The sequence below is a fragment of the Lepidochelys kempii genome, chromosome 2, assembly GCF_965140285.1.
Source record: "Lepidochelys kempii isolate rLepKem1 chromosome 2, rLepKem1.hap1, whole genome shotgun sequence".
NCBI lineage: Eukaryota > Metazoa > Chordata > Testudines > Cheloniidae > Lepidochelys > Lepidochelys kempii.
In genome coordinates this window covers 129,677,455-129,688,637 of record NC_136381.1, presented here as the reverse complement: position 1 = coordinate 129,688,637, position 11,183 = coordinate 129,677,455, and positions in this window count along the sequence as shown.

Sequence of the window (11,183 nt, the reverse complement as noted above, 5' to 3'; positions counted from 1 at the left end):
GAAGGAACTGGAAAACCGGCAAAGAAGAGGCATTATTAAACCTGTTGAAACTAGCAGAGTGGTCAGCATTCTAACAGTGGTGAGAAAACCTCCAGCTAAACTGAGGATTTGCAAAGACCCTAAGCCATTGAATGGAGCATTGAAAAGATGACAGTACCCATTACAAATGATTGAGAACTTACCATCCAATTTACCAGAGCAGAAGTCTTCATCATGTCGAGAATAGTTTTCTGCATATTGAGTTAGAGGAGACAACCAGCCACCAGACAACAGTTTTCACAACTTTTGGTAGGTGCCATGGGTATGAATGCCTATGGTCATCTACACAGCCAGAGGTGTTCCACTATAAATATTCAGAGGCACTAAAATGGTGATTCCTAGACATTAAAATTGTAGCTGATAACATTCTTATTGTAGGAGAAAGTGATGTCAAGGAAGAAGCAGTCTCGGACCATGATAAGTTGTGACAACTACTAAGCAGGTGCTGGAAGTGAAATATTAGGTTAGATGCAGACAAACTGAATCTTATGAGAGCTGAAGTTCCCTACATAAAAAAAAATCTGATGACTTCTGAGGGATCTGGAAAAATTGAGAGCCATTAAGAAAATGTCCAGACTATAGGTTGTGAAGAGAGTCCAGCAATTTATAGGGCTAGCCAACTATCTTCCCAGATTCTGCACTTGCCTATCAGAACGCAGGGAGCCCTTGAGACAGTTAATACAAATAAGGCATTGTGGAAATGGTCAGAGACCCATGAACAGACATTCGAAAGCATAAAGAAAATCTTAAGTGAGGTACCAGTCCTAAAGTACTACAGTCTAGTGGAGCAGCTGTAACAACTCCAAAATAGAAGTTGGAATATTTGAGTGTAATGGATTAGAATGAGGCCTAGGACCTTTTGAAATTCCCACTAAGTACCTATTTACATCTCTAGGTGCCTAAATACCTTTAAAATGTTGTCACTAAGTGACTCATTCAAGGTCACTTTGGAAGTCTGTGGCATAGCAGGGAACTGAGCCCACATATTCCAAGTCTCACATAAAGCCTTGGCCATTGGAAAACCCCATCTTCCTAAGTAGATAGAACTATCTAATTTATGTAGGGATAATGGGATTAACACCCTTGGAGTAGCAAAAAGTTCCATAAGTGCTATGTAGCCTGATTTAGGGTGTGTTAATAATATTTTAATTTATCAATTTATTTTATTTTATCTAATAAATTAATATTAATAATAATTATTAATATTAATAGTATGGGGTTTAACCTCGCCAATCTGTTTGATCAGAAGATAAAAGTTCTTGTCCCGGATCAGGCTCCACAGAATTTACAAAGGACCCTCGGGGGTATGACAGGAAGCTCACACTGAGACAGATATAGCCTTAAAGACTTTTTATTAAAATCAATAATAGTAAGTAAATGGTAAAATACTCAGAGTTACAAAGTTACAATTGCATTACTGCTATTCAAAAGATACATATGATAATATAGTATTATATGCAACAAAGCTTTTGTTAATATACTCACACCCTTCCTTGATAACCTGGTGGTAAGACACACAGGACCAGCCTTGCAGTTCAGGTTTCTCAATTCTTGAGTGAGGGATGCAGTGCTTAGAAAAATCTAATGCTAAGAGCTATCAAAACTAAATTAGGGTTTACTTGACTAACTAACTTAAAATCAAAACCTAATAAACTAAGAATAAAAACCTAGGGAAACCAAGCGTAGCCTAGTTCCCTTGAAACGTAAAGTTTAAGAACAACAAGTATAGCCTACTAATAGTAGCAGTCGTCATAGATAGACTAGATAGAGTAAAAATATATAGAAAATGAAGTAAAGTGAAGTATGGTAGAGCGGAGTACTCTAGCAAGGTGTGTCTCTTTTATAGGGCACAACTGCCGGAAATCCTTCCTCCTATGCCCAAACTTCATTCCTCACTCACAAAATGTTAGGGTTTGCTTACCCCATAGGCTAGTATGTTTGTGGGTATTGATGACAAGTATATACACACATAAGTTTCCTTGTGGTGTACATGTTAAGTCTGTGGGTACAACATTGAAAAAAACCATGTCATTCTCCATTGTCTATTGGTCTAGATAAAGGTCTTAGACATAGGCGTGGGTACTTATCTATTTAGGTAACAAGATATAGGTCAACTTTACCTTCTGGGTAAAAAGTCTTAATATATATATATGCTAACTTTGCTGCAGCTTGACATTCAGGATATGGCCTGTATGTCTTTTGCATCCAAACTTATTTTTAATATAAATCTATAAACCTATTACAATACATCAAATACTTAAACTATAAGAAAAGATAGATAGATTAGATAGATAGATGCAAGAAAGCAGGTTAGCCCTATAGGCTACAGCTTGTAAATAACTAATCTACTAAACCCTTAAAGTGACTCTTCCACTAATAATATTCCTTTGGAAATGACTTCTACAGGTGGAGGTACCTTATAGTCTTCCAAGAGAACCCTCTAGTAAAGTTTATCGGGGGAGCATTGCAATCACAACATACTCTTTTCTTCTGGAGGAAGGATGGGAAACTTATCATTCCTGCTGTGCTTTAACGAAGATGAAGCATCTTCAGAGTTTACGGTGACAAAGAATAATTATATCTATGGCTGTTGCAGATGGTTTGATAAGTCCTGGCAAAGGAAAGAGGACAGAAATATTGGTTCTCTATTAACTAATAACTACATAACTGGAAACTTTATTGGATCTAAAAATGATGAATGTGTATAACATTTACCAACTACAGTGTCTGACCTTTACCAAATAACCACCTATATAAAGCATGGCTGCTGAACTAGAGCATGAAACAAGGTGATTGTTAATAAAGATCACATTATTGCAACAATTATAAATTTAGGTGCACACACATCTGGAACAGGAAGTTATATAACTGGCAATGTTTACGTGATCAATATTTTTAATAATACCCTCTGGTTTCCACTATATCACACTCGTGCTGAAAGTTTTTCTTTGTTGAAAGCAAACTGTTTCAATGAAGATCAAGCAGCTAGAATAGCTGTATTTTAGACTGACAACTACTGTCATGCAGAATCAGAATTTTTCTGAACTCGATGCCCTGCTGCTTATGAGGATTGAAATAAAATAATAATAATAATAATAATAATAAAAGCTGGCCTGAGTGCTACAAGCGACAGCCTTATCAACTGATGTGATGCAATCACAGTGGTTATGCTATATTTAAGCAACCATATCTTTTCATGGTCAGGGGAAGAAGCAGAAAAGACACTGGGATTTTCCATTATTGGGATTTTCCATTATTGATTCTTTGAGCTACTGATATCCAAAACGCTGAGCATTTGCAACTCATGAGCATGTTTATAGCATAGCACTAGGCAGAGCACTTTAACAAAAATCTTCTAAAATAAATAAATAACCTAAGCAAACAAATCTCTGGACACCTCGTGTGCCAGCTTCTTTACAGCTATTTATTAATAGACATCACTGTGATGATTTGGGGAGTCTGTTTGAACAATGCATGGGCATCTTTAGTGGAATTTGGAAAAGGGGTATATAACAATAGGCCAGGGGCTAAATTCATCACTTTATAACTCTATAGGGGCAAACTATAGCTTGCCTCATATGGTTAAACAAATGGGAAAGGGGAGAGAGAAAGAGCAGAGACAAGAGCACAGGACCATGGGTAATGCAAAGGATATCATTGTCATAGCTTCTTCACTGGGAGAAGAGAGGTATTAGATTTAGGGTGGAGTTATACCTAGATGATTAATTTAATGAAGCAGGGACTGGCCTTTTCCTTATATGTCTGTAAAGTAGCACAAAGGGACCCTGATCTTTGACTGTCAGTCCTGGGTGATACTACAATATAAGTAATAAATAATAGCGAATAAGTGTGACAGAGTGGAGGCTGCTCTATTTCAAGGCCTACAAAGGTAACCCTGGAGCACAAACTCTGCAAGAGCACAGGAAATAATTCTAGCTCAGCCACACACAACTCCCCCTGGTGTCCTACTTCATCCATGCCCCGTACTACAGGCCTATGCTTTAATGGTAACTGTGATGATTCCCCTCTTTAAGGTGTCACCTGATGTACTGAGATATCGCTGAGCCCACCTGTTCTGTCAGCCTGGGCCCCCTTTAACCTGTCTTACTGAGCCATGCTCTTAAGACACATACATAGGCAGGGCCCCACCCAGACACAGACACTGAGATCACTCTGGGAAGACTCAGCTTAAGAGACTTGCCCCAGCACTCAGCTGCCCACTTCCCTTGGAGTGCAGACCCAAAGGTATAAAGTATTGTGCCGTATAGAAAAATCTGCACAGAACAAACACATAAGAATTCACCCTCCCTCAGTGTGAAAAGAGATATGCACAACTTCTTACCCCCACCCCAGTTGGAAATTTCACAAACTCGGTTTAATAATAAACAAAACTAATTTATTAACTATAAAAGGCAGATGTTAAGTGATTATAAGAGATAGCAAACAGAACAAAACAGATTACTAAGCAAATAAAACAAACACACAAACTAAGCTTGATTCACTAAAGAATCAGGTTACAAAATGTAATTTCTCACCCTAAATGTTGAATTAGGCAGATTGCAAAGATTCTTGAAAGCCAGCAGCACTGGTCTGCAGCTTGAAACTTCAGGTATTATTCACAGACTAGACACCCTTCCAGCCTGGGCTCAACTCTCCTCTCCACAGTTCAGTTCTTGCTTCCAGGTGTTTTCCAGTGTCTCTTCGGGTCGGGGGGCAGAGGAGACCTCGTGATGTCACTCCCCTGCCTCATATAGCTTTTGTGTATAGCAGGAACCCTTTGTCTTCCAGTGGAAAAAGACTGGCATACCAGGGCGGGGGAGGGGAGGGGGGAGCAGTACCACGTGATTCATTCCCATGTCTCTGCAGGATCCTAGCAGCCATTACTCGCAGGCTGCTTGGAGTGTCCACAGGAAGACTAAGCTCTTTCACAGTCCATTGTCTCTGCTGATGGGCCATCAGCCCTGTCTGACTTTTTCATTGTTGTACCTGAAGGGCTAGTTGTGGGTGTCACCCAAAGTAGCACATTTGAAATACAGATACATGGTCAATATTTCTAACTTTAGATACAGAAATGATATATGCATACAAATTGGATAATCACATTCACTAAATTATAGCCTTTCCAAAGATACCTTGCATGAGCCATCTTGCATAAAATATATCTTAGTCATTCTATATTCATATCATAACAATATTTCTATGAAGAATATGGGATGTAACGTCACAGTAACTAGCCCCTGGGATTCAGTGGAATTATACCATGAATAAATTTTGTCTCTAGTATTATTTTATCTGCCTAAACATTGAAAATTTACTCTTAGAAATTAAATTAAATGCTTTGTGGGTTTGGTATATTGGGTTTCTCTTAAGATTCTTTTCTTATTCTCGTGAGTTAATGTTTGATGTTGCTTTTGTTGATCATATTCATCAGTTAATTAGCTTTAATATGCGAGTTCATCCAATATGTAATCATCCAATTATGAGGTGTGATTATTATTTGGTCTCTGTCAGAACCCTCGTTTCACATTTCTTTTCATTGTTGCAAATCTCAATCCATAAATTACATGCTGGAGAGTTAGCTTATGAAATGATGCATTTATGTCACATCGACGGGAGCAATTCATATCTGCAATAGCTAAGACTGTCTTTTTTTACTAGCATTGAAAGGAATGGTGCCTTCCTATTTCTGGTTTTCCTTAGGTGATCTTCTGGTCTTAGATTTTTAATTTCTCTGGAATTGCATGGGTGGCAGATTTTAGTATTGTTTCTCCTTCTGCCAGCTCCCTCTCTTATAATTCAATAGTTAGTGATTTTTCCTATGCCTGAGAAATCTTTTATAGTAATGCACTATCACTCAGCTGACAGGCAGATCAAAAGTGCCACTCAGTGAATGGACATCTGCAAACACTGAGGAAACCATACTCATAGGAAATCAATCTAGTTTTGAGATGATTATTCTCCAGAGAATGGTTGGAGGAATGAAATATCAGGGAATTCTACTTGCAAGGATTTTTGTTTAACTTGAATTTATGGTGTTCTGTCCAATTAATATGGTTCATCTTACTGTATTGAACTAGCTCAAAACTCTTTTTTTTTAATGTAAATCTTTGCAGCATGGTTCCTGTCAGAGCTATGTGAAACATACATGACTTATTCCACACACAGCACTGAACAGCCATCAGATTACTATTACTATTCTGGATTACTATTACTTATTCTGGATTTGAACTAGTGAGCTAGAAGTGAAAGATTTTGCATCCTATTAGCATCAGTCCCCTATGGCATTGAGCCCAGCCCCCAAATCCTGCAAATCCACCTCAGGCAGATATTTCTTGTGTGGAATTTATAACCTGGTGCATAGGTGTGGTCTGGAGCCATAACTTCACATATCAGCAAAGGAGAAAAAAGAAAAAAAAATCATGCCACTTAAGGAGTATACCTTTCAGCGTACCACTCACCACTCCTGATCAAATAGACAAATAGACAAAGCTAGATAGTGCCATTTATGCCAAAGCTCTGAATAGCGGGTGGAACAGAACTGGATTATTCCAGAAGGAACGCTGGAGAGATTGTGCCTCAGGCTACTCCATACATGGATAGTGATGGGTGGAGTAGACTAGTGCTGTGGCTTATTGGTTCTGCTCTTCAGGCTGATACTGGGAGGGGTGAGATCAAGACCTCCCTGTCATAACTATACAGCTGAGGGTAGCCTAGAATTCCTCCTTACCTGTAAGGGGTTAAGAAGCTCAAATAACCTGGTTGGCACCGGACCAAAAGGACCAATGGGGAAAGATGATACTTGGGGAGGGGGAAGGCTTTGTTTGTGCTCTTTGTTTTTGTGTTCTCTTGGGAAGCAGAGAAGCACCAGGTCAGAAAACTCCTCCTATAAACCATCCTAAAATAAGTCTCAATATTGCAAAAAGAGTAAGTAAATAAAGCAGGGTGCATTAGATCACCTTTTGTTTTCAATGTGTGAATTTTCCCTGTGCTAAGAGAGAGGTTTATCCCTGGTTTTTGTAACTTTAAAGTTTTGCGTAGAGGGGAATTCTCTGTGTTTTGAATCTGATTACTGTGTACAGTTACCTTCCACCCTGATTTTACAGAGTTACTTTTTACTTTTTTTCTTCATAATAAAGTTATGTTTTTTAAGAATCTGGTTTACCTAAACAGTTGGTATATTATTTTCAAGCCTTCCCAGGAAGGGCGTGTAGGGCCTGGGGGGATATATTGGGGGAATAGGAATTTCAAGTGGTCCTTTGCCTGATTCTTTGACTAAATCATTTGGTGGTGGCAGCGTACCATCCAAGGACAAAGGATTTGTGTCTTGGGGAAGTTTTTAACCTAAGCTGATAGAAATAAGTTTAGGGGGTTTTCATGCGGGTCTCCACATCTGTACCCTAGAGTTCAGAGTGGGAAGGGAACTCTGACACTCCCCTTTACTCTTTTGGGAATCCTGCTCTTCAGGTGGAGAGAAGGATAACAACAATGATTCCCTCTGACTCTCAAAGGTTTTAGTTGTTTTGTTTATTGCTGAGCATAAGCTCTCTGCTCCAGCGCTGAATAAAAGTAGAAAAGGACTCAAAGCAAACCCCCAGATCAGAATACAAATTTGGAGGGAGGGAGTATTTAAAAACTGAAACCAAAATGTAAATATTATGGCTTCAAGTCACCTCTATGCCATGTAGGCAATAAGAATAATAATCAGGATTTTTTTCAAGCCTTATTTACATTGCCCAAAATGTGTGTATAGGATAAAACTCAAGGAGAGGAAATATTTGGCAATTGAATGTCAGTAAAAAATGCAATTTCTCTTAAGTAGGTAGTGTTCTTATTTATATCATCATGTTTCATCAATATTTGTTATTTGCTATGATCAATGTTACATATTAACTTTTCAAAAGTATGCTGTTCAAACATATGGATACAACAGATTTGATTGGTCTCAGTTTGACAGTTTCATTACTTAGTAATTATTGTATGAACCTGAATAAACATAGTAAGTTAATGAAAAATGGTTTTGTACATTTCACTTGAAAAATGAAGAGAATCATCACTGTCTAAAATCAATGAAGAAAAATCTCAATGTAAAGGAAAGGGACAAGAAAATACATTTCATCAGGTAACACGAACAATAGATGTGAATCAGGAAGACTTTCTTCTGATGATTTAACTCTGTAACATACTTAATGGCCACCTAATAGCCTTGCTATCAGACACTATTCAGAGAATGTCAAAAGCCCAGTACAGCCCTTGTAGGAGTTCTCCTACCTTTCACTCTTTGTGTTTGTTCTCTGCTATTGTACCTTTTAAAGTGCACAGTTTCAGATTGTAAACACAGTAATTTACAAGATATTAGATTAGTAGCATTAGAGTTTTAGACAAAACTTGTGATCTCAGTTACACTTCTATAAATTCAGAGTAACACCACTGAAATTAATTAGTTATGCTAATATAGTTGAAATCAGAATTTGGCCAGTGGTGTCCACTATTTCATAGACACACTGCAGTCACCTACAGCATCCACCACTCACTCATTTTCTTTTCATTTCTACAGGATGAAAACAAAACAAAACAAAAAAAACAACTCTACATAGTATACTTCTGTAAGACTTTACTTTAAATGGTGTTTTGCCTGAGTAAAGACAGCCAACAAAATCATAGAATATCAGGGTTGGAAGGGACCTCAGGAGGTCCTCTAGTCCCAACCCCTGCTCAAAGCAGGACCAATCCCCAACTAAATCATCCCAGCCAGGGCTTTGTCAAGCCTGATCTTAAAAACCTCAAAGGAAGGAGATTCCACCACCTCCCTAGGTAACCCATTCCAATGCTTCACCACCCTCTTAGTGAAAAAGTTTTTCCTAATATCCAACCTAAACCTCCCACACTGCAACTTGTGATCATTACTCCTTGTTCTGTCAGCTGCTACCACTGAGTACGGTCTACATCCATCCTCTTTGGAACCCCCTTTCAGGTAGTTGAAAGCAGCTATCAAATCCCCCCTCATTCTTCTCTTCCACAGACTAAACAATCCCAGTTCCCTCAGCCTCTCCTCATAAGTCAGGTGTTATAGTCCCCTAATCATTTTTTTTTGCCCCCCGCTGGACACTTTCCAATTTTTTCACAACCTTCTTTTAATGTGGGGCCCCAAACTAAACAGTACTTCAGATGAGGTCTCACCAATGTCAAATAGAGGGGAACGATCATGCCCCTCGATCTGCTGGCAATGTCCCTACTTATACAGCCCAAAATGTAATTGGCCTTCTTGGAAACAAGGGCACACTGTTGACTCATATCCAGCTTCTCATCTACTGTAACCCCTAGGTTCTTTTCTGCAGAACTGCTGCCTAGCCATTCGGTCCCTAGTCTGTAGCGGTGCATGGGATTCTTCCGTCCTAAGTGCAGGACTCTGCACTTGTCCTTGCTGAACCTCATCAGATTTCTTTTGGCCCAGTCCTCTAATTTGTCGAGGGCCCTCTGTATCCTATCCCTACCCTCCAGCGTATCTACCACTCCTCCCAGATTAGTGTCATCTGCAAACTTGCTGAGGGTGCAGTCCACGCCATCCTCCAGATCATTAAAGAAGATATTGAACAAAACCAGCCCGAGGACCGACCCTTAGGGCACTCTGCTTGATACCGGATGTCAATTAGACATCTAGCCATTGTTCACTACCCGTTGAGCCCAACAATGTAGCCAGCTTTCTATCCACCTTATAGTCCATTCATCCAGCCCATACTTCTTTAACTTGCTGTTAAGAATACTGTGGGAGACCATGTCAAAAGCTTTGCTAAAGTCAAGAAATAACTTGCTTTCCCCTCATCCACAGAGCCAGTTATCTTGTCACAGAAGGCAAATAAATTAGTCAGGCATGACTTGCCTTTGGTGAATCCATGTTGACTATTCCTGATCACTTTCCTTTCCTCTAAGTGTTTCAGAATTGATTCCTTGAGGACCTGCTCCATGATTTTTCCAGGGACTGAGGTGAGGCTGACTGGCCTTTAGTTCCCAGGATCCTCCTTCTTCCCTTTTTTAAAGATGGGCACTACATTAGCGTTTTTTCAGTCATCCAGGACCTCCCCCGATCGCCATGAGTTTTCAAAGATAATGGCCAATGGCTCTGCAATCACATCTGCCAGCTCCTTTATCACTCTCGGATGCAGCATATCTGGCCCCATGGACTTGTGCTTGTCAAGCTTTTCTAATTAGTCCCGGACCACTTCTCTCTTAGAGGGCTGGTCACCTCCCCCGCCCATGCTGTGCTGCCCAGTGCTGTAGTCTGGGAGCTGACCTTGTTTGTGAAGACAGAGGCAAAAAAAGCATTGAGTACATTAGCTTTTTCCACATCCTCTGTCACTAGGTTGCTTCCCTCATTCAGTAAGGGGCCCACACTTTCCTTGACTTTCTTCTTGTTGCTAACATACCTGAAGAAACCCTTCTTGTTACTCTTAATATCTCTTGCTAGCTGCAACTCCAAGTGTGATTTGGCCTTCCTGATTTCATTCCTGCATGCCTGAGCAATATTTTTATACTCCTCCCTCCCTGGTTATTTGTCCAATCTTCCACTTCTTGTAAGCTTCTTTTTTGTGTTTAAGTTCAGCAAGGATTTAACTGTTAAGCCAAGCTGGTTGCCTGCCATATTTACTATTCTATCTACACATCAGGATAGATTGTTCCTGCAACCTCAATAAGGATTCTTTAAAATACAGCCAGCTCTCCTGGACTCCTTTCCCCCTCATGTTATTCTCCCAGGGAATCCTGCCCATCAGTTCCCTGCGGGAGTCAAAGTCTGCTTTTCTGAAGTCCAGGGTCTGTATTCTGGTGCTCTCCTTTGTTCCTTGTGTCAGGATCCTGAACTTGACCATCTCATGGTTACTGCCTCCCAGGTTCCCATCCACTTCCCCTACTAATTCTTCCCAGTTTGTGAGCAGCAGGTCAAGAAGAGCTCTGCCCCTAGTTGGTTCCTCCAGCACTTGCACTGGGAAATTGTCCCCTACACTTTCCAAAATACGTCCTGGATTGTCCGTTCACCGCTGTATTGCTCTCCCAGCAGATATCAGGGTGATTGAAGTCTCCCATGAGAACCAGGGCCTGCAATCTAGTAATTTCTGTTAGTTGCTGGAAGAAAGCCTCGTCCATCTCATCCC